General features: G+C 39.1%; 1 protein-coding gene across 3 annotated transcripts in view; it reads right to left on the reverse strand.

Moving 5' to 3' along the window:
- Nucleotides 1–24,923, reverse strand: part of CDC42SE2 (CDC42 small effector 2) — a 95,558-nt gene that overhangs the window by 58,353 nt on the left and 12,282 nt on the right. For 2 of the 3 annotated variants that reach the window (XM_042823075.1, XM_042823076.1), the window contains exon 3: nt 17,036–17,108. The gene's annotated coding sequence lies outside the window, so the exon portion shown is untranslated. Of the gene's footprint in view, nt 1–17,035; nt 17,109–19,062; nt 19,156–24,923 lie in introns of those variants that run through there. The other variant, XM_042823077.1, reaches the window with a different exon arrangement.

Consider the following 24,923-nt stretch of genomic DNA (forward strand, 5'->3'; position numbering starts at 1 on the left):
AAAGTCAAAACTGAATGAACACTAAGAACTTCAACCTTTAGCCTGATTTGTGATCTTTTTTTCCTTCAGCGTCATCAGCAGAAAATGAACTAAGAGTAATCTATTATTTCCCTTTGAGAACCTTTTTGATGATTAATTACAGTCTTAAAAGTCTGCATCTTTATTTCAGAAACAACTCAGAGTTAACAGGCCTCAAACAACTTCTTATTCTGTTTCTCAAACAATCTTTTCACAATCTCCTCACTGCTTCCACAAGGCAAGATACAGCAGACATGGCTCCTTTCTTCCTTATAATTCAGGAAAGCACCTGTAAAATGCACATGACAGATCACACATTGCTTGCCTTTTATTATGTATGACATTCTGAGTAAAGGGATGCAATGGAGTTTTTTTAGACAAGCTTATCAAGGCATAATTTTTCTATATGGTTAAGGTGATAAGCAGTCTCACCTTCAAAATTATTTCTTCAAAAATCATTTCTTCTTGTTTGAGAATCCTTTCATGCTTTTGTTCCTAGAAATTCTATTGAGGGAGGACTCTATGCTCCTTCCCCAGTCCTTTTACAGTCCACATCTCCACACCAGACTGGTTCCATCCTCAGACACTGCCCCTACCTAATTTTACCCATTCACCCTTTCTTCAAGAATCTCTACACCATGCACCTACAGTGAAGAAAAAAGATGACCACATACCACACTCTGTAACGGCCAACACAGAGCCTGCTTACAGCAGATAACAGCAGTATGAGAACTGTTATCACTGTATGCTAGCACAGCAATGAATCTATGTTCCTTTTCCCATTGTAAGCAAGCCATGTTTTGCCATTACGTTACCCCTAAAGTATTCGCTTCCACACTGAATTAATGCTGCCACATAAACTAAGTTCAGGTGAATTTGTTTTGGAGTAAGAAAAGGAAAAAAATGTGATTATTTACAAGAAAACAGATTTGAAAACAACATTAATAATTCCTGTATACAGATCAAAGGCATACTATCTCCAGGCAAAATCTTTGTACTATTTTGGCAGAATCTGTTTGCACATAGGTAAAGAAGGGAATACAAACCAAAACACATGTGAGAATATGGGCTTCTTCATTTCATCTTTCCAAAATTTTGACATAAACAAAGGCAGCCAAAAACCCTAGCGAAATCTGAAAAATAAACAGTACTTCTCATACCAAAACAATCACTAGACATACAGTACCGCTGATAAACTTAAAAGGTTTTGAATAACTAATACACAAAATTTACACTTCCTTGCTATGAAAAGAATGCTGCTGCCAACCCAAATAAGATTCTCCATAAACAAGCACGAAGACTCAAGTGTTTCTCACATCAATCAGAATTGTTTGCACACTTGAAACAAGGAAATATTCAAGATCAGCTACAGATTTTTCCAGACAGCAACACAACAAGCAGTCTTTTTGTAATGCACATGACAAAGCCAGAAGGCAAACAGCAGCAGCAGTCTCTGCAGTTCTTTGCATCAGGAAGGACTGCCAGGTTTGTCCAAGGCCCTTCCTGTATGCTACACTGATAAGATGCAAAACAAGACACAGAAAATGATCTGAATTACAAGGCTTAGCTCATAATGGACTTAACATCAGATGCTCCCAGATTTAAGCTTGAAAACAAAACAAAACAAAAACCCAATCACTGCCAACACCACATTCCCTGTGGCCTAGTGTCTTACCTCTTTTGACAGGTAAATTTAGTTAACCAGCTGTCTCTCTTGACAAATGCTTAATTCCCTAGACCACAAGATTACCTAGGTATTCAGAACAACCATCCTAGCTGCAAGTGCTGTTATGGAGAAACAGGAGAGGTCATCACAATTCCCTATGTAAAAAGCCATTGCTTCTTCAGGTACTGCTGGCTCAGAAAAGCCAATGAATACAGGCAGGTGCTTCAAATGAGATCGTGCTGTGTTTAAACACAGTTTAAACTTTGACATTTGCAGGGACTGTGACAATTTGGAAATACAAAGCACTAAGTTGAATGTCAGCTTCATTTTCTCTTAGAAACTGCTGTGGCAAATGACCCACAAACAATAATTAAACAGAAAAAGTTTTGGAAAAGTCAAAAAAGTCCCAACTAGCACTATAACTGTAACAAAGGAGGTAAGAGTGCAGATTTTTGGGTTTTGAGAGAAGACACACTATTTTCTATAGCCCTACGGAAATTTCTGTCCCTTTTCACCAGTGACTTTGTACTCTTAAAAATTTTGCAGCCACTTTAAAAGAAGAGGCTGCAATAACTTTGAAATATTTACATTTGTCAAATGCCTTCTTGCTGACCTTTACAATACTTCTGGTGAGCATTATTTTTGCACACAACAGAACTGCTGGCAATCTCCATTACTACTAGAAGTTTAAGCTGTAAAATTCAGTGCAATCCTCACTACTAAAAGAAGACAGAGAAGGATTGTTGCTGCATTCACATTTCTGGATTTTTTGTTTGTTTGTTTGTTTGTTTTTGTTTCCTTGTTGCTGTGGTTTGATTTTTTTGTTTGTTTGTTTTTGTAAATTATGTAATAACATCATAATATTTCATATGTGCAGTCTCTCCCAATGGAATATCTGGAACTGAGTCACTAGGATTTTGCTGGGGGGCATATCTGTTTGTAGAAATGATCTAATTAAATAAACTCAAATGAAAAGCAAGCAGCAACTAACTTGACTGAATTGTAAAACTTCTGTAATTACAATAATTCAGTTTGCCATGCAGAATTTCCCTATTTTAAACGAGATCTCATCTCCTCTAATGCCATACATCTGTTCATTTCTTATTTTCTGTGTGGGGGTGGTGGTTATTCTCCTTGAATCTGCTGATGAAGAAATCCTGTGTCTGTCAGGAAACAAACAGAACTACAAACTAATTGCTTTGCCTGGCATTACAACCTTTTATCTGAAAGCTCACATTAAGGTTAAAAAAAAGTACACATTTAGATAAAAGTTACACATGCTTTTTAATGAGTTTTTTTTTTTTTTTTCCCATTATGTTTGACCTTCCTTAAATACAGGGGAGCTCTTTCAGAAATTTCTGTAAAGAACACAAGATGTAGTTGTTGAATTTGGTATTTAAGTAGAGCCTGAAATCCCATCCCAGTCTAAAATGCTTTCCTTATTTTCCCTACCCCTCATAAAGATAATTTGAAACTCAAGTTATATCCAAGTATTACACAGGTGCCAGTCTTCTGCCTTTGCACCTTAAGACATGTCAGTAAACACACATATTGAGGGAATACGCTCTTCCTAGCCTTCAGCCCTCTTTCACCGCATAGGCTACGTAAAGAACTAGTAAGGGAAAAGGCAAAAGAAAAAACAAAAGAACCAAGAATTGAATACCACACCACATTTACAATCAAGTGGCAGTAAATCCCGCTCTTACAGTTTTCAGTGATGCTGTGACAGCTTTCCACCCTGCTCCTCTGCAGGACATGATCATCTCTGTAGCAGAGTCAGCAGATGGAACAAGTTTGCTCCAGACTCTCAGCATATCAGGTCAGCAAGTCAGCCTCACCAGAGCTCACCCAGAAACCATCAGATGTGCTGCTCTGTTTGCTCTGGGTCCTGACTTATGCAACAGACTGTTGCATAAACACTGAGGACTGGATTTAGGAAATAAGAAAGCAAAAGACAAAACAAAAAAAGTATCAACCCTACCGAAATATATCAAATCATTGGAAAACAGTGTAAGCAGTGTAACTTTTCATGTTGCCTTTCTTCATTACAGTAACTAGTGGAGCATGAGACAGTAACAGCAGCTTCAAGAAAGGTATGAGTGGATTTGACTGCCCCTGGTTCTCCCAAGAGAGATGGGGATGATGGCTCAGGTGCTCGGTTCAAGGAAAGCCATGGCTGCTGCCCTTTCACAGGCACCACCAGTCACTTCTTACAAGCCCTCTGCCACTCAGCCACCGATCATTTGGTTGAAGGTATTCACTGTTCAGTCATTCTTTCAAATGAGCTCTTCCTCTTTCCCAAACATGCAGAGACCTGTGATGGGTACAGCTGCATATTCAGCTGTTCACATCAGCAGCAGTATCCCAATTCATTAAGGACTCTCCGTGCAAACTGATCACATTGCTGCGTCTTACAAATAAAACACGTATTACGAATTTCTTTGGAAAACATCTGTTAGAATAAGTATAATCACTTGGTAAGAACCAATACAAATCTCCCAAATAATCCTGTGAACACACACACAAACACTTACATACATGTGAATATATACATATATACCTATGCACATATATATGTATTAGCAATAAATTCATTTCTCAAACCACTACTTCTTTAAAGATTTTATGCATCTATACTAGAAAAATAAATTCTAGCCAAATTACTTCATCTTATTCAACCTGTGACAATGAATTGTGCACTGTATCAAATAGCACCAGTCATTCTTCAAGAAATACACTTATCTAATTTAGTTTTAAAATCACACTCATGCACACACAAAAGCACTGAAGTTTTTTTCTACTCTGTATGAGAACATACTTACAGCATTATGTTGAAAACTACAAATTTCTAAAACTCAGAATAGGTTACAGTTAAAAGCAACAAACAGTAACAATAGTAGCATGTAATTAATTTATCTTTATGTTAAAAAACAAGAACAGAGATTTCCAGCTAAATATTAAAAATTAACAAAGAGAATCTAGAAGACTGACAGGCACATAGGTTCTTCTAACTGTTTCTTTTAACTGCTGTGCCAGGAGCTTAATTTGATCATACTCAAATGTGGCTGTTCTCCTTTGGAAAGCTGCCCTAATTCTTTTCGCCTGTGCCTTGTTGCTAGGGCTGCAGCTGCATGATCTATTCCTGTTGAAGCGCATGTCTTTGGAGGGGGACATAAAGATTTTCATTATCTTTTTCTCAGAGCACTGGACCATCAGAATTGTGCATTCCCTCCTTTTTCCCCCCAGCCAGGGAGTACTCAGAGAATCCCAGCCATTCAGTCAGACTATTTACATATGGACAGTTGCACCAGGAATCTCACGCCTTAAATGAATTTCATACAGCTCTCCAATTCAGTAAACAAGGTCTTCAAACACTGTTGAATTATGGTCCGTTTATCTTCACTATGATTGTATGAAAAGTTAATATTAGAGCACTGCTTCAGAACCAGTGAGGCATGATTTTCAAAACCATTAAGAACCATCTCCTTATTTGCTAACCTTCACATAACAGTTGACTTTAAAAATCCTGGTCATCTTCTGCATACACATCCTTACGCTGGCTAGGACACAGAACAGAAAAGAACACAGCTACCAGACCAGTACACAGTGCTGTTCATTGACACTGAACTTCCTTCTCAGTAATTAGATCTTTTATTATCATTCTATAAAAATGCTAATATGGTTGTGTCAGCTATGAAGAGGAGAGGGATATGAGCAGTGTTTCTATTCAGAATATCTTGTAAAATTTTAAATAGTAAGAATAATAATAAAATCCCAAGTTAAAATTATTTCGTGGTTAACTCTGGTACTGTCTTGCTTAGTCACATATAAAGAAGTTTTCTACTATTTGTAGTGTCATCAGAAAGAAAATATCCCAAAATAATTGGTGTTCACTTTTGATTCCTCTTCCTCTAGGCAAAACAAACAAACAAACAAACAAACAAAAAAAACCCATAAACAAAACTACAGAATAGCAGAAAAAGAACAGGAAATAAAAATAAATGAATTCTTAAAAAGAATTCCGATGTCACTACATAGTTACTCATAGCAGAGCATTGGTTTTTTAGATGCTACATGAAAATTAGTAGTTTACAATGAAAATGGAGAAGAAAGATTACTTTTCCTGGAAAGCAAACCAGAGTGATCATCAGTTTTACAGTAATAAGCTTATTTAGAGAGTACACAGAGAATAGAGGTATTGTAACATAGTGACTATTCCTCAGTATCTCCTATTACTGTTACTCAGCAAAGAGACAGAATGGAAATCATCTTTCTCCTAGGCCCATTTTTTTTCAGGTCCTATAGTAGCTTAGCTGAAATAACTTTTCAGTTCGGATTAGAAATTCCCTACCTGAAAATCTGTTTCTCCAGCAACTGTGGAGAAAGCATTTGGGATTTATGCCAGCTCGGAGGAACTCATGTCTCCATAAAAGGCAGTAGGAATTGCAGTGCTGGCTGCCCATAAGATTAACACAGTGTTCTGACAAGGTTACATGCTCAGCCAGATGATGACTTCCAGATAGAATCTAAAACCAAAAGAATGTTGCCGGTTCCATATGCAGACACCTGTGATCTAATTCTGGAAAGACTGTAGACAGATGTGTAATATTTTAATTCTGCATTGACATACGACATTTGCAAACTGTCTAATCTATTTTCTGCTAGCCTTGTGAGAAACAGGTTAGACCATCCCTTTAAAGAAAGGCAGTGGCAAACAAGTACAACTTCTGGAAGGAAACTGCTTTAAAAGTTCATACTTAGGAAAACAAAATAAAATAAAGCAAGACACTTGCAGTTAACTATTTTGGTTTTTGTGCCATGCAACAACTTTGTGGAAAATAAAGAGGTCGGTAGCATAAATAATACAAATAATACAAATACTTCCAGTGCAGCAGGGACTTAATTGTTCTTCTAACACAGAATTTGTGATGTCTTAACCTCTAATTGTGGTCTTTCATCCACAGGCATACAAGAAAATCAAAAAAGGTACCTGTACCATGTTTACTTATAACAGTTGATTTCACTGGAATACTTGATTTCACTTTTTTACTCTTTTTCCTAGCCAAATTTCATACCTATCTCTCCATTTCCTATTGTAATGCTCCATAATTGGGACCACAGAGCAATTGCTAGAAAGGCCCTAAGTTTTTATTTTAAAGACATGCATTTGATAGAAAAAGGAGGGGAGGGGGGAGGGGGGAGAGGGGAAGAGCCAGCAAACACACCTAGTTCACATTAGACAACACTCAACCACCATAAGTAATTCAAAGAACAAAGATGCTTAACAGTCAGAGGTGTGGTGGAATAATACAAAGTTGCATTGAAATAGCTCTAATTCTTGACTATGTAGCACAGTGAGTAACACTGTCTGGTGTTCACCAAGAAAGTGCATTTACTTCTTACGTCATCTTTACATCCATTTCTGAGTGCTTGAAAATATTTATTGCATACTTAAAATCAAGCATTCCTGTTGATCTACTGAGACGTGCACAAAGCCATCAGCCTCATCTTGAGACTAAGAATTCAAAACAAATGCTGATTTAATTGTATAGTATTACAGAATGCTACAAAATTTAGACATCAATAGTACCAATACTATCCTATCAATAGAACCAATAGTAATAACAGCATATATTGGACATCAGCTCATTAATTCTGTACTGAATCTTTGATGAGAAAAAACAAACAAACAAACAAACAACAAAACTAAAAACTGTGGGGATTTTTGAAGGAGGTCTGAGCACACATCATCTACAATATCTTGGGGAATGATATACTGAAAATGTAGCATCTCATAAATAAATAAATAAATAAATAAATAAATAAAAATACTTTCCAAAATGTACAAATACTACCAGAATGACCATGTAATAGTGAAAAGCTTTACAGTTGAAGTGGCTGACATTCCTTCTTTTCAAAATTGCTTGTTCACATTGAAAAAGTGTCCTCTAAATATAACCAATTTCTGAGACACAACCTATTGTTTCTGGACAACTATTAACTCCATTAACATTGCGAATGTGTTTGAGTTTTCTAGCTCATCATCCCATTAAGGACTTCAGAACAATGTGTCCAATAGCATTTGAGTGCCAGGTACACCTGTCAGCATAACCACACCGAGAACAACCACTACAGCTACTTGAGACAGAAGCGGCTGATAGAGACAGGAAAAGACAGAAATGTAATGAGAAAGGATATAATGGGATAAGAAAGGGAGAAAAGAAGCAAGACAGAACAGAGAAGGAGACCATGCTCCTGAAACAGGTCTTATATTTAAACACAAACAGATTGAGTGGGAGATTTGATCTTGAACAAACAAATAAATGGGGTTGGGGGGTGAGGGAAGGGAAGTAAAAGCACACGCAATACCACAACAGATAAACAGCTGCATTAGGAACCCTTGCATCTAAATATTCAGAGGCAAAGATAGGAGATATTGAGGAAGCAGACTAAAAGCAGGAAAAGAGGGTAAAGAAATAAAGGAGTAATCACTTATGAGAATGCAATTGTTGACAAAATATTTTTCTAGATATTTTTCCCATGCCAATTTTGTCAGAAAGAGAAAATGATCTATCACAAACTTATTCTCCCAGCAGCAGAAAAATCAAGTGGAAAGATTTGAGTACATATTAGTCAGGTGATATGTACTTCAGACTGAGCTGGGATTACACAAACACAGGTCACCGTGTGCCTTTTAGTTTACGTGCCCAGCCACAGATCGTTAAAAGGCAAAAAACATTCACTATAGTAGCATTCTAGTCAATTGGGGCATTTTGAGTAAAAAGCCTTATTAGAAGTTTCTCAAAACACATCTGGAAAGTTTGGTAACTGGTCTGCAGCAGTGCCAAGTATCCAACAATTTCCACTTCACACCTGCCAAGCAAGCACTCTCAACTGCGGTTTCATCCTGCAGTTTTACAAGTTAAATGGCAATTTTGCTTCACACTTGGGCCCTACTTCCTGCCCAGTCTAAATAATTAATCACAATGCTTTTCCATGCACCCAACTCAATGCTCTGAATAAAGTGAGGGACATGTATCATCATCCATGCATTAATCTTTGGGAGAAAGTATTTCAGATTTCCTTCACATAGAGAAACAATTCCAAACAATACTAATGCTAACTTGAAAAGACTACTGGCATTACCATCCTCATTTTCTAATCCACTTACGTTGATTAAAAAGCAAACCAAATGAAGTCACAGCAACTCCCCCACTACTCATTCCCTGCTCTATTCAGTTCAAAAGCAGCATTTTTCTTTTTGCTGTACTATGGGATTCAGGTAAATTATGGTTCTGGGCCAAACTTCCAGTTCTTCAAACTCCTGCTGCAGCCATACAATGTGCTCAGGATATTGTTCAGCATCTGAATTTAATTTGTCCTCAAGGCTAGTTGCCCCAGCTTGACTGACAGGATAACTGTTGACAAATAACTGAAACAAAGTTTAATAAAACAGCCTCAAAAGAACAGTTAGTCATACATAATCCACACAGACAGGCAGCATCAGTAAAAGTCTGCTCCCCTCTCCTTCCCTAGTTGAGTCTGAGATAACATTCCCAGAAGAATTAGTAACTGTGAATCAAAAAAGACAAGAAGGGTTGAAGTCTGCTGTACATCTCAATAGAGAAGGAAAGACAGATGGGCATGACACTTCTTTGAATGCCCTCAATCAAATAAAGAAATTGAATTCTTGAAAAATACTGCGGCTGGCTCACACCTAAGAAGGCAGGGGCAGTAAGAAATTACTTTGTTCACTATATTAAGAAGTAAGTTACGCTGCAGAATATTGTCTTCTGAGAAAAACTGATATTTGAATGAACAATTTCAATAAACGTTTCAGATCAGTCTCCCTTGAACACTTAGTAGCACCTAAACTTCTGAACTAAACTGTGACAACTCGGGACATAAGCACATGCAAAAGAAAGCAAGACATCTGTGAAACATTTATGTCTGAAATAGAATGTTTGTAACATTTTCGAGACAGTATTTTTAATCTAGTTGCCAAAGATCTGAGTAAGTGATTACTGGAACACATATGTCCTCCAAGGCTTAAAGTACCTTCTCAATTAAGGCAGTACCCTGTAGCAAGCAGTACATAAAGTTAAAAACAGAGCTAGAAAATAAACCATTCTGTGTCCTTCCTTATGCTATAGCAAGAGTTGGTCCAAAAAAAGATGCCAAATTGATATCAGAGTATCTTCTGTGGGCAAAGAGGAACTTGAAATTAAATTACACCATTAGCAAACATCTATCATTTACTCTTTCTTTCTTTAGAACATTAACATAAAAGAGAATATTATACTCTTAATTTTCTTGAAGAAAACAAAATACAAAATATCTCTAAATGGCCAGTCAGAATTTAAACCTGTGTTTAGGAACAAAATTTAGAAAAGATAATGGAAAGAGATCTTGCCATAAGTTCTCTTTTGCAACCAGCCTGCTGCACAGACCAGATTCTTACATTTCATATGAGGACTTCTCTGCCTCTGCCCAACCAGGCTTACAAGACTTTAAGTACCTCGTTACTTCATGCTCTAGTGTAGTGTTCCTCAACTATGTAATGCATGCATACTTTCTGGTAGCACTACACATTGGATGCTAAATACAAAGCTGATGTACAAATAGCAAGCACTACATCCTGACAAGGACTATTAACACTCCCCCCAGTCCCTCCTGGGAAATGAGACTTCAGTGCTCAAGTAGTTTCAGGACATTCTTCTTCAGGGTGCTAACTGCAGAAGGCAGTCCGTCCTGAGCATTATGGAGGCTTGGGGACTTTTTCGGGACAAGAACCTGAAAATATAACTGCAAAGTACACTGTGCTTAAGAGGACAGGAAGCACACACAAAACCATCTTTCACACTCTATATAAATGTATCCAAATTAAGATTACAGCATATGTCTGCACTTCCAAAAAGAAAAGAAAAAAACAGAATAGAACTCTCCCATCTGGTAGAGAGACTTTAAATATCATTATAAAATATATTCTATAGTTAGTTAGAAGTCAAAATGTAAAATCTTGAAAATGAAAGATGTCTCAGAGTGCGCATGCAACATTCCAAAGTGCAGTCACTGAACATTATGCAGGTATACTTCAGTTATACTTTCTGGCAGCATTTATTTGGAGGCCTCAGGCTTTCTAATCTCTTCCTGTAGACCTAAAACTACAGGAGGGCTTACCCACAATGGACAAAGTAGTTTAAGTATTCAATATAGATGTCAACCAGTTTTCCCACCACACTCTCCAATCCTAATTTTTGGTTAATATTCTCTTCATAAAGACAGGTATAATGAAAGTTGGCTTCCATTATAGCAATTTTCTTACTGGATTTTACTGACTTACTTCTGTTTTATGTTTTCCATTTGGCAAAAAGCTTCACTGACTTAACACCACAGGTGTACTTTACTGTGAAAAGCAATAGCAAGTGTCAAACAGCAGACTTCTGCATTAACATTGCTCTGGATCAGCTATGTTCTACACTGAAAGTAAATGAAGTATTTCAGCTCTTTAAAAAACAGTTCCATTGGCTTTATTTCCCTGTATAAGAAGCCCTATGAGTTAGTCACACAATCCAGCTGCACCCCAGTGATTTGGCCCAAGTTTAACAACTGAAGTGTAAGACAGATAGAAACACAGTTGGTGCAAGGGACAACAATAAAGAAATGTGAGTATTTGTATAGAAGAGCATGCGAAAGTAAGTAACACAAGGGCACAGTTTTCACACTTGTGTTACTGCGAATAGTCAATCTGCAAGATTAGTGGGAACTTCTGAGTGAAGAATGGAAGTTATTTACATTAAGCTGAAAAAGAGCAGTCATTCATACTAAAAAATAACACCTGTTATTTTTTTTCCTTTGTTTTTAAAGAGCATACATCAATTTAATCAATTATTAAATCAAAAATTAGAGTGATGAAAAGACATTTGATGAAGTGTACGCAATTCTGCAGTTACTTATAGGAAGTGAGAACTCAAAGAAAACCTTACATGGAAAAGACAACCTACAAACCAAATTTTAACACCATATACTACAAAACTAAGGCAACAGAAAAGACAATTCATATTACGAAAACAAGCAGGTTTTCCTGTAGTGGTTTCTGAACAAACACAACCCATGAATAGTCTGCTAAGATTCTAAGTTAGTAGTTCTGACAGCAAGAGTACACCAAACTCTAGACTTTCAGTAGGATAAGTGGTATGTGGCAATACTGGAATGCAAAAGGAATTTTTTTTTTTTTTTCCCTCAGATCATTCTGAGTTTGCTCCATACAGTTGGAAAGAATTGGTTTCAAAATATTATAAGGCTAGGTATATACGATATATAGTATATAAGGAATATACTAACCATGATGAAGAGCCACAACTCCTAATGCCATTCTCTCATTACTGGAAAAACATCAACAAATCAAATTCATGTGACAAGTCTGGCTATCTGAAGATGCAAGTCCAGTCACACAACTGCAGGGGCTCAAGGGAAGGAGAAGCTACAGACTTCTCAGTAAAGAGGCAGCAAGGAATTGCCTTGGTGGTGTTGCGCTGCTCTGCACCGTCATTTCATGCCACACTGAACAGCAAAGTACTTAAAAACAAATGAAGAAAAGCATTTGTTTTCTTGTTTGAACACTAGAACAGAACAGACTACAATATGTTTATGGAGATATTACTCTTCCAAATTTCAATAGCTATCAGTGGGACAGGCCAGGAAGGCTATACTTCCTGACCTGTAACTGAAATTTCCTGCAGACACCCCTGGAATACGCACAGAAAGGGAAGTCAACAGGTTAGAAATACCCATTATACTTCACTTGTTTCTGGCACAAGAGCACAGTACAGATATTTTCACACTGTGGAGTTCTTACAAACAAGTAAGGACTAGCTGGGAATGTGAAGGCTGAAGGCTATGTTGGATGTAGTGATCATGAGATGGTGGAGATCAGGATCTTACAAGGAAGAAACAAGACAACAAATGGGATTGCAATCCTGGACTTCAGGAGAGCCAGCTGTGAGTCCTTCAAGGATCTACTTGTAGATATATCATGGGTTAGAGCACTGAATGGTAAGACAACCCAAGAGAGCTGGTTGACATTCAAGTACCAATTCTTTCTAGACCAAGACCAGTGCACTCTTGAGAATAACAAATCAGGCAAAGGTAGTAGGAGACCCACATAGATTAGCAAGGAGCTCAAGGTAAAACTGAAATGGAGGAAGAAAGTCAATGGAAAAGGGGTCTAGTCATTCAGGAATGATATAGGAATTGTGTCAGGGAGTATGGAGATGCGATGAGGAAGGCTAAGACTCATTTGGAATTAAGTCCAGCTAAGGAAGTTAAGGACAACACAAAGGTCTTTAAGTTTGTCGATAGCAAAAGGAAGAGCAGATGATGAGAGAGCAGTGAAGGTTAATCTATCTTGACTTAAGCAAGTTTTTTGACGATGTCTCCCATAATATTCTCATAAGTAAGCTTAGGAAGCATGGGACAGACCAACAGTCTGTGGAGTGGAGGAAAACTGGCCTATTGCCAGAGTGACTAGAGGGTGGTGATCAGCAGTGCAGTCTAGCTGGAGGCCTGTAACTCGCAAGGTTTCCCAGGTGCTGGTACTGCATCCAGTCTTGTTTAACGTCTTCATGAGTGTCATGAATGAAGGAACAGAATGCATCCTCAGCAAGTCTGCTGATGATAGAAAGCTAGGAAGAGTGGCTGACACACTAGAAGATTGTGCTGCCATTCAGCAAAACCTGGACATACTGATGAGTTGAGTATAGAGGAACCTTGTGAGGTTCAACAAGGGTAAATATAGAGCTCTACACTTGGGGAGGAATAACCGCACACATAGGTACAGGTTAGGGGATGACCTGCTGGAAAGGAACTCTGCAGAGAAGGATTTGGTGTGCTGGTGGACAGCAGGTGGACCATGAGCCAGTACTGTGCCCCTATGGCCAAGACGCCAGTAGTGTTCTGGGGTGCACTGAAAAGAGCATGGCCAGCAGGGTGAGAGAGGTAATCCTTCCCCTCTTCTCTGTCCTGGTGAGGCACATCTGGAGTAATGTGTTCTGGGCTCCTGAGTTCAAGAAAGACAGTGAACTACTGGAGAGAGTCCAGTGGAGGACCACAAAGATGATGAGGGGGCCACATCATCTCCGTTATGAGAAAAGGCTGAGAGACCTGGGACTGTTCAGCCTGGAGAAGACTGAGGGGGGTAGTCTTATCAGTGTTTATGAATACCTAACAGGAGGTACTTAAGTGGGTGAGTACAGGCTCTTTTCAGTGGTATGTAGCAATAGGACAAGGGGTAATGAGCACAAATTGGAACACATGCAATTCCACATGAATGTAAGGAAAAAATCTTTACTTTGAGGGTGACAGAGCACTAGAACAAGCTGCCCAGAGAGGTTGTGGAATTCTTCCCTCTGGAGATATTCAGAACCCATTTAGACACTTTCCTATGCAACCCGTTCTTGCTTTAGAAGGGCATTAGATTGGATGATCTCCAGAGGTCTCATCCAACACTTACGATTCTGACTCTGCAATTCTCTTTGCCTCTTGTCTCCCTCTTCTCCCATTGTATCACTGCTGACTGTCTCCAGTACTTGAATAGAAGCCCTTTCCCTTCCCCACTGGTTTGCTCCTGCACCAGCTCTCACCCATGCATAAGCCCTCCTGATACACTCAGTATCACCCTGATACTGAGTATACCCTGATCAGTATCACCCTGTTGTCCTTAAACATGCTGCCTCCATTCCTTGGTCTTCCTCTTCAATCACAAATCACCAACATTTTTCACCTGCTGTTATTATCCCTATAATTTGCCACTCAAATGCCTGTTGTCTCTTCTCTCACTTTCACCAACCTCCACAGGATGCGTTTTTGTTTTATTACTTCATCTGAATACCATTTTCTTCTCTCTGCTTTCTTCCCTGAACTCCTGACAAAGTCTCCAGAATGGACATTTCCCATCTCCACATACCATGCCAATTCCTCATTGTAACATTTTTTATAAGGTAGGCATATAGGCTTCTGGATCTGTTCCTGAGACATAACAGCACTGAAGCAGGCCACAGATGAAACAGCAGGGCTAGAAGAAGCAGGGTGCAGCTCCCGTTCCTGATGTACGACACCACCTACCCTTCCAGTTTCATATGCTGGTAATAAAAAATACCTCTTTGTTAACAGATCTCTCCAGGGTAAATACATGTGTGGACTCCTCCTTTCCCAGGCTCTCCGGCACTGTGCTTACAACTAATAGCAAAATCACGGCTGAAAAAAGCAAGTATGCTCATAGAAAGGAAGTGCTTAACATGAAAAATAAGTCTAAACATGTCTGTTATTGCAGTCATACTCAAAACATTTCAGAGTTGTCAAACAAGCTCGGGAAAAGGGAGAGAGAAAGAAGAAGAGAGGAAAAAAAAAAAAGTCATTTTGGCTATTAACAAATATTTAAATGAAATTCAGCTGACTTTTATTGTGTTTAGGGGAAATCGTTGTTTGACTGTTGCTCAAATTATGTATTTCATGAATGATATTCAGAAGCACAGAGAATTATGTAAAATGGAAAAATACTTATTTCTTAGTACTTGAGTAATTAAATATTATTTTGCATGCTTTACACTTAGAATATAATTCTGTAATGTGTCCACAAGACACATCTTTTCCTGAGAAAGCAACACATGCAACACTTTTTTGCTCATATTTCCTAAAGTACTGTAATCCAATAATCTGTCTTGAAAGTTCATATGGAATTTTTAGACAACAGAACAGAAAACAGTAAAGAAAAACATTAAAGTATAATTTAAAAACCTGAATCCACTGAACTCATTTCTACATAAATGCGTAGCAGTTATATCAACTATTCAAGTTGATATGGAATAGATATATCCTGGAATTTTGTTAAAGGTGAACTCAGCTCATTAAAAATAATGGCCATTAATCTACATTACATGAGAGCACACCAAAGCATAAGTACTTGAGGGAAATTAAGTAGTATAGACAGGCTGAATGAGTCTTTCAAAGCTCTACAGCAAACTACCATAAGCGATGACACACGATGCTAATTTAAGTAAAATTCTTAGTCATGAAAGAAAACCAGAATTTTATCATTTTACTGAAGAGTTAGATATAGCAAATATATTTCAAAAACTTAATTTCAACAATGAAATAGGTATGTAAAATTGACATAAAATAATCAAAAAAGCCAGAGAGAATATACTTCAGTACAATAATTAGGGAAAAAAAATAGATAAAATAAGTGGAGCTACACGTATCAGGAATACCTGAGTCTGCTGGGCCAATAAGACAATTCAATGCTATCAAAAATAATTCATGAAATTAATTGAGGGTCACAAAGTACCAGGATTTCCTATTAAAGTTGGTTTGAATTAGGTATGAATCTTAACCAATGTTTTTACATTTGTTAAGATTACATTTACATTTACATTTATAATGTTTGTACAAGCACGTAAGAAATTTGCTTCATGTAATTCTGCTGGATTTGTCATCAGGGACTCATAGAATCATAGAATGGCTTGGGTTGGAAGATACATCAAGGATCACCAAGCTCCAACCACCCTGCCACAGGCAGGGCCACCAACCTCCATACTTAATTCTAGACTATGTTGCCCAGGGCCCCATTGAACCTGGCCTTGAACACCTCCAGAGACAGGCCATGAACTACCTCTCTGGACAGCCTGTTCCAGCGCCTCACCACTCTCTCTGTAAAGAACTTCCCCCTGACATCTAACCTACATTTTTCCTCTCTCAACTTAAAATCCTTTTCCCTCAATCCTGCCATTATTCACCCTTGTAAAGAATTGACTCCCCACCTGTTTGTAGGCTCCCTTTACATACTGGAAGGCTGCAATGATGTCTTCCTCCCACAGCCTTCTTTTCTCCGGGCTGAACAAGCCCAGCTCCCTCAGCCTGTCCTTGAGAGGGAGGTGCTGCAACCCCCTGATCATCTTTGTGGCCCTCCTCTGGACCCTCTCCAACAGCTCCCTGTCTTTCTTGTATTGGGGGTCCCAGACCTGGACACAGTACTCCAGATGGGGCCTCACAAGAGCAGAGTAGAGAGAGACAATCACCTCCCTGTCCCTGCTGGCCACCCCTTTTCTGATGGAGCCCAGGATATCATTTGCTTTCTGAGGTGCAAGAGCACCTGTTGGCTCATATTAAGTTTTTCAGCCACCATCACAAGGGTGGCAATCAAAATGATTTTCAGAATTCATGAAATCAATCTATTTAAGGTTAAAAACCCTATAATGACTTGATGGTTTTGTCATCACAATGAATATTCATAGATTCATCATCCATGTTCAGTTGAGCATTTAAAACGAAAAATAAACTGGCTGTATTGCTTACCTGTATTTCACAACTTCAGTTATTTCAGTCGTTTCTGTAAGCAGCAAGTTATTTACTGAAGATATCCCCAATTCTAAAGAAGAGGAAAAAATAGTGTAAGTATCTGTTACAGCTGTCACTATAGATTATCTACAGCACAGAACAACGTAACTTCATATTATTATGAAGAAAATACAAGAGATATCAACAGTCGGGCCAAAATCAGGAGTTTCTTCATCTCTTTTCCTTTGCAAAGCATCACAGATAACATAATTCAGAAAAGCTTGATAGCTCCTGGCATCAGTGAATGAATTCAAGAAGCGGCTTCCTTGTTTACTGCAGTATTTAATGCAAGTACTGACTTCTTGCACTTTTGGTGTTCTTTACTAATACATTTCCACAAACAAGAGTTGAGGAAATACACAGTTCTTTTTTTTTTTTTTAATAGATTTATATGTTTTATATAGACAGGCATGTGTTTATAAATATACAATCTTTTAACACATATTTTATATATATATATTTTTAACACATATATATACAGTAATAGTACATGAATAACTGAGAAACAGTAATTCAAATGCAGCAGCTCAGTTCTGGCTGCTTTCTTTGCTAGTCATATTTTACTATTACCAGGAGCTGGTGGAAAGAACCAAAACAGATGGATGTTCCAATGAATTTTGCGTGCAATTCCAGCTAGACAATCCATCTCACTTATCAGGCTTCAGACCACAGGTAATGCCAGACTGTACAAACCATTTATTTCCTGAACAATGCGTGTAATAGAAATGCATAACTTTTCAGTTAAGACTCATGGTATGTGTGAGCAAAGACATTTGCCATTAACTATCATCCATGAAAACTGCTAACAAGCTCAGCAGTTCTCAGTAAAAGGAAGGATAGATTACAAGTACTGCAAGCAATAACAGAAAGTAAACAGATTCAGAAGAACTGTCTCCAATTAACAAGAATAACCACTGCACTAGAACCTGCTATTGAACTGTTATGGCCAGTGGATTATTCACTAGTGCTAAACTTTTGTTAAAAACAAGAACAACCTAAAACCAAAGCAATAACAACAACCAATCCTGTGTTCAGAGAATATCCATTTGTAATGATAAATTGACTTGACTGCACTTGCATATCAGAACTGGACTTCTAAACACATTGAAGATATGAGGAAAGTAGACGCCTCCAATCCCGTTCAAAATGTTAATGTAAGATATGGCAGAAGCTATAGTAAACTAAATGTTATGCATCTTCTGTGTTAAACAGGGTAATATTTTGTGGATTTTAAATATGTTAATTTTAAATCTCTTCTACTCTTGAGGTCTTAGTGTTTTATCTGTCATGCTTCATTTGCTTGCTGATTTTCAATAGGGGCTTGTCATATTTCAGTCTTCTTTGTTCACAAACAAAGGAACTGAGTCTTCTGTTTTTTGTCAGGCTGATGTAAGCCAGATTTAAAAAATAAAACTGTAGTCTTTTCAAACATTAAAAAAATAAATAAAAAATAAGCAAACAAAAAAACCTTTATCCCATGCTCCCCTGAGAAAAATCAAAGAGAAAATTTATAGACCAGAAACAGTTGAGGTACTAGACAAAAGCAGGTAAAACAGATTGTATAAATGAACAAAATTGTTAAGTCAAGAGAAGAATGCTAAGGAGGAAGGTAAGGAAGAGAGGAAACTCATCAGAACAGTATTATATGTCACAGACGGAAAACTGGTAACTTCCTTATTAGGACAGAAATTCGGGAGATCAAGAAAAAAAGACAAAAAATAACACGCGCATCAGTTGCACAGCAGAAATTCACACCGAGGGAGCCTTCCCAAGAGAGAAAATCAGCAGCAAGGCTCCTCGGAAAATGCCGCTGGGAGGTGAGAGCAGCCCCCGACGTGCGGTGGCACTGACGCGGTGGGGCGGAGTCGGGGGCTGACGGCGGATAAAACCTGCCGCGAGGGAGCTGAGCAAACAGGACGTCCGGGCTAACCGCGCGGCAGCTCGTGCAGGGCGGGAGGGCGAGCGAGGGAGCAAGCAGCGAGTACCTGAGGGCTACAGAGATAATTCATTAGGTGATTATCAGCTGCAAAGTTCAGGATTATCCCCCCGAGGACCGAGACTTAATCGTGGTATCCACCCGGAAGAGAGCTAGAGTGTCACCCGCGTCAGGAAGGATGTTGCAACCCTGACCGAGTTCGGAGGCAACCACGTAGCACTTCAGACCTCCGGATGTGCACAGCGCATGAACCTCTCGCTGTCTCCGTGGGGCAACTGTCAGAACAGCTGTGTGACATGCGAGCAGACAGACGGCCTACTCAGCCTCGTGGCCAAACTACAGGATGAAAAATTGTCGTTAGGAACAAAAAGGAGGAGCAGGGAAACCACAGTTCATCCATGCACAAACAGGTTATTTCTAAGGAAAAAACACGAGCTCAAGGCATCACATCAGGTTGAGGGAAAAAAATTGCAAGGCTGGGGACAAGAACAGAGCAGATGGAGGCAAGTTCGCACCTGAAGGAGCAAATGAAATTCTCCTGGTCTGCTCCACCCCTACAGGTGCCTCCATACAAGAAGTGTGGGGCCCTGGACGTGGAAGGCCAGTCTGTGGGTTACAGCTCACTCAGTCTAGGCATTCTAACAAAACCAAACCATTAAAAGCCTTCCCTCGACATCAAGACTCTTCACTGAAGAAGACACAAGTATTGTAGATGATTCCTCCCTGCGTGGAACTGAACATCCAGTATTCTGAGCAGACTCTCTTCTTAGAGAAGTCTGCTGTCCTCATGTGAGGGACATCACCAGGAAACTACCTAGCCTGGTACAGCCAGCAGACCACAACTGCTTACTGTTTTTCCATACATGGAGAGATGAAGCAATTACGTGTAGGTCAAGGACTATCAAAAGGGACCTCAGGACCTTGGAACAACAGCTAAGAGAATTGAATGCGCAGACCATCTTCTCTGCCTCCTGCATTGCCTAAAACACAGAAACAAAACAAAGGATCTTATCTTTAAATACCTGGCTTTGTGGCTGGTGCTATCCCAGTACTTTGGGTTTTTCAACAACCAATAAATCTACATATTACTGGGTTTATGGGCACCAGATGTGGTTTGCCTTTCTCAAAGGGAAAGAAGAGTCCTTGGGAAAAAGCTACCGAGGCTCACTGGAAGGGCTTTAAACAAGGTATGAAAGGAGTGCGGGGCTAATAAGACTTCCCATGATAAGGTGTGGGAAGACACTATATTAGGTCAAGGTTTCAGGGGAACCTGAAGGACCCATTGTCTTGAGAGGTTCTAGCAACACTGCAGCACATACAAAAATCCACGGTGATGAGGCAATGAGTGCTGGGGCAACAGGAGAATGCAATGGAGAAAATCAAGGGAAATACCTAAAAGGAAATGAGGAGTCATCCTTTAAGAAAGTAACAATACCAGCGGCCCAGCTAAAATGCCTCTGCACCAAAGCCTGCATCTCAGGAAACAAACAGAAGGAGCTGGAAGCCACTGTGCTACTAGAAGGCCATAAACATAGTTGTCATTACTGAAACCCTGTGGGATGTTTGCCACAGCTGGAGAGTGGTAATCGATGACTACAAGCTGTGCAGAAGGGACAAACAAGGAAGGAGGGGATGGGATGTTGCTGTCTAAATCAGGAAAGGAAGAGAATGTGAAGATCTTTCATTAAAGAACAGTCATGAGAAAGTCAAAAGCCTATGGATGATAGTTACAGACAGAGGCAGCAAAGAGAACCTTGTGATGGGTGTCTAGTACAGACAGGCACCAGATCAGGCAGAGCCTGTTGATGAGGTCTTCTAGCTCAAGCTACAGGAGGCATCGCAATCACAAGTGCTTGTCATGCATGGGGACTTCAACCACCCAGACATCTTGTTTAACTTCTCCTTAAGTTTCCTCTCACTCACGTCTTTTCTGTCCAGCACAAAAAAAAATTAGTAGTCTTTCGATATAATGAGCCTACTGATATCCTTGCCACAGTTCAGGAGTGGGCCACTGTACAATGAATAGGTGTACAATCAAAAAATGTACAGAGGTTAGCTAAGTAGGATTATCGCGGTGGAAAGATAATAAATGAAAAATGCTCACTGATGTAGGCTCACAATAAACTCCACAAGCAGTGATCTCCAAAAGAGATCATTCCTCAGTGGCAGTCAGTCCTTAAATGCGGTCTAGAAGAGGTGAAGCCAAGCTCCACCCCTTCACTGCTTGCCTCAATGGTCAATCAGAGGTTCAGGCTGTGATCAACAGTTCCCATACCGCCATCTAACTTGTCTTTAACTCAAGGCTCAGAGGCATTCCAGATGGCTGGACAGACAAGGGCTACAATCTTTGTACCTATAAATTACACCATCTACCTAATCTCTGTGACTATAAATTACTTCATCTGTCTGCTGAGCATGCGAAGACTATCAGAGACCCCAGATGAAGTAAAAAGACTAGGAAAGGACTATTAGTAATATATTTATCCTGTTAGTTCTAATGTAAAAACAACATCTCATTTCCACACTATGGTTAATTCACACTCCGGAGGAATATGAAACAGGTGAAGAGTAAAATTTGGAAACTAAACTTTAGGAAAGTGAAATTCCATCTCTTCTAGGAGTTAGTCAGCTAAACACCCTGGGAAACTGTCCTCATGGACAGGTCAGAGCAGAGCTGGCAGATGTTAAAGGAGGCTTTCCTCTGGTTGCAAGAGTGGTGTCCCCCAGGTCAGCGCTGGGGCTGATACTCTTCAATATCTACATCAATGACACTGACAGTGGGGTCAAGTGCACCCTCAGCAAGTTTGCTGATGATGCCAAGCTGTGGAGCGAGGTTGACACAACACATCAGAGGGACAGGATGCTGTCCAGGGGGACCTACACAGGCTTGAGTAGTGGGCCCAGGTGAACCTCATGAGGTTCAACAAATCCATATACAAGATCTTGCACCTGGGTTGAGGCAACCCTCATTACCAATGCAAGCTGAGGGACAAAAGGACTGCGCACAGCCCTCCTGAGAAGAACTTGGGAGTACTGGTGGATGGAAAGCTGGACATGGGCCAGCCATGTTCCCTCACAGCCCAGAAAGCCAACCGTACCCCAGGCCACATCAAAAGAAGCGTGGCCAGCAGGGCAAGGGAGGTGATCCTACCTCCACTCTGCACTGGCACAGCCTCACCCTGAGCACTGCTTCCACATATGGAGTCCTCGGTACAGGAGAGACGTGGATCTGTTGGAGTGCACCAGAGAAGGGCCACCAAACCAATTCATGAAATGGAACACCTCTCCTACAGGCTGAGAGAGCTGGTGCTCTTCAGCCTGGAGAAGGCTGCAAGGTGATCTGATGGCATCCTTTCATTATCTAACACATTGCTACAGGAAAGAAGGAGACAGACTCTTTAGCAGAGTCTGTAGTGACAGAACAAGGGGAAATGCTTTCAAGCTCAAAGAGGGTAGATTTAGGTTAGATGTAAGAAAAAAGTCTTTTACAGTGAGGGTGGTGAGGCACTGGAACAGGTGCCCAATTATGTGATTGATGCCTCATCACTGGATACTTTCATGGCGAGGCTGGATAAGGCCCTAGGCAACCTGATCTAGCTGCAGTGTCCCTGTTCATTGCAGGGGAGTTAGACTAAATGGCCTTCAGAGGTCCTTCCAACTCCAAGGATTCTGTAAATCTATGATTAATTATGGAGATGATATTAGGAATTAGCTGTAACTGCCTTGATGAAAGCAATTCTTCTGTATTACATAGATAGAAGGGAAGGCAGTGTGGAAAGAATAGGTTTGGTCTCCTTTCTCCAGTTAAAGAGTCAACAACTCTGGCATTATACTGTGTATATCTTTAGATACTTCAGAAGAATGAGTAAGAGACAAAAATAAACTTCAATTAACAGAACTGTTACCTGTTGAACTGATCATAACAAGGGTGTAGAGTTATTAAGGAGAAGGAGAACAACAGGTCCTGAAGTTCAGATGATGAGTCAGAGCACAGCAGAAGGCTACCAACATAGCAGCAGACATGCAGGGAAAACATTTCAGTGACTAATACTTAGTCAAGTTTACTTGGCTTTGAAGCATTAAAAGCTTAAACAGTTGGTAATAATAAAGACACTTTCACTGAAAAGTTCACATATGATCAGATTCTTGCAAAATAGCACAAAACCGAACAAATGAGAATTTGCCTCCATGTTAATTGTATTCAGAATATCTGCAAGTTGAGCTCAGGGGATTTTTCTTCCATTTTATATAATAACTGCATCGTGATGAGCTGCTTCTTGGACAAAACAACAGAATAATCAGCTTACAACAAATGACATTGCACTAGTTGCCCAAAAAGTTTAATTAAAAAAAAGTAAATAAAATCCTGTAAGCCAGTAAGGCAGATGTGCTTTTTTAAAGTAGACCTCAGTGTTGTAATTGAATTGTCACTGAAAGTTAGCTACTTCCACTTAAATTACCAGTGGCCAATTGTTGAGATAACCATAGGAGAAGCTATTAATTTAACTTCAGTATAATACAGACCACAACTCAAATAGAATGCAGCAGAATTTGAAACAGAATAAAGATTCACACTGTTTTGTTTTCATATCATATAAGTTTTACTGAGACAAAACTGGGACAATAGCTCTTAAACATCCTGATGGTGTGTGAGATTTTAGTAGAGTACACATGAAAAGGTCATGGGACATCCTAAAAACACATAGAGACTGCAGTTCTGTATAAGTTATCTTGGTATTCAGCAATATTTAAATAAAAAATGATGTACGATGTATTAATATCTATTTTTACAAATACTAAGCCAAATGTATTTCTTCATCCCTCTACAGTCTAAGTAGAAAATATATGAATTTCACTTTCTCAAACTATAACATTCAAAATCTAAAACCATACGGTAAAAGTAACGTCAACAAAATATGAAAGCCATCCTCTTGCAACATTTTCAGAATCCAGTTACAAACGGACTGCTAGTTTGAAACTGTCACGTCACAGCTATTTAGTCTTGTATGAAAGAAGCCTAGACTGAGACTAAAGCCACATCTTAACAGGCCATTTAATTGACAAAACCACTTTTGTAAGTGGCTTTGAACTTCTGTTTTGAAATGTTTCTAAATTAACTGGCCTAGAGCATCAGCCACCAAAAAGTATGTTTGCTTACAGATACTGTCAGGGCCAACTACCAGTGAAGTTGTAACCACTTTCTATGAAAAGTTTCAACAGCTTATTGCACACTTACCCATATCAGTCATTAAGAATATTTGTTATAAATAACAGCTGTTCAAGTGTTAGCTTTCTGTTTGTCTAGAGCCTTGTTTCCAGAGTTAATAATTCGATACATTTTCTCTATTTCTAAATAAGAAGAGCTAAAACTCCAATTTAAGTATTTGCAAGGAATCCCTGGTGTTGGAAGATTTACATGCAATCTCATCGTTACCCTGGCATTATCTGCTAAGATGATTTCTTATTTTACTTAGTTCATGACTGCTTAAGAGTCATATGATTGTATTCGAGAAACTCAGTACAAAAGCTGTTAATGAAAATAAAGATTAAACAGTAAAAATCAATTTAACAAATGGCATACAGATTGTCATTAAAAGATGAAATATATCTATTAGTATAGTGCTTTTGCTGAAGCAATACACACTTTTAGAAAGCCCAAACATCAAACAAGCCTACTTTGATGGGGTAGCTACAAGTGCATCTTAAGAACTAATACACTTCAGAAAACTAACGCTGTTACTAGTAAGTGCATCAAATTCAGAGAGGAAATGATCAGTGGAACTATATGGAATTTTCTAAGGTTCAAATCTGATGAACTTGCGTTAAGATACTATTAGAAAAGAGCAAGTTTAAAAAACGCATTTGCTTCTTATTTTCTAAGACGAAGAGATCATGGATTTACAATGCATG

Source organism: Centrocercus urophasianus, unplaced genomic scaffold (assembly GCF_019232065.1).
Source record: "Centrocercus urophasianus isolate 14NV4802_14NV808 unplaced genomic scaffold, USGS_Curo_1.0 seq_21, whole genome shotgun sequence".
NCBI classification, from domain to species: domain Eukaryota; kingdom Metazoa; phylum Chordata; class Aves; order Galliformes; family Phasianidae; genus Centrocercus; species Centrocercus urophasianus.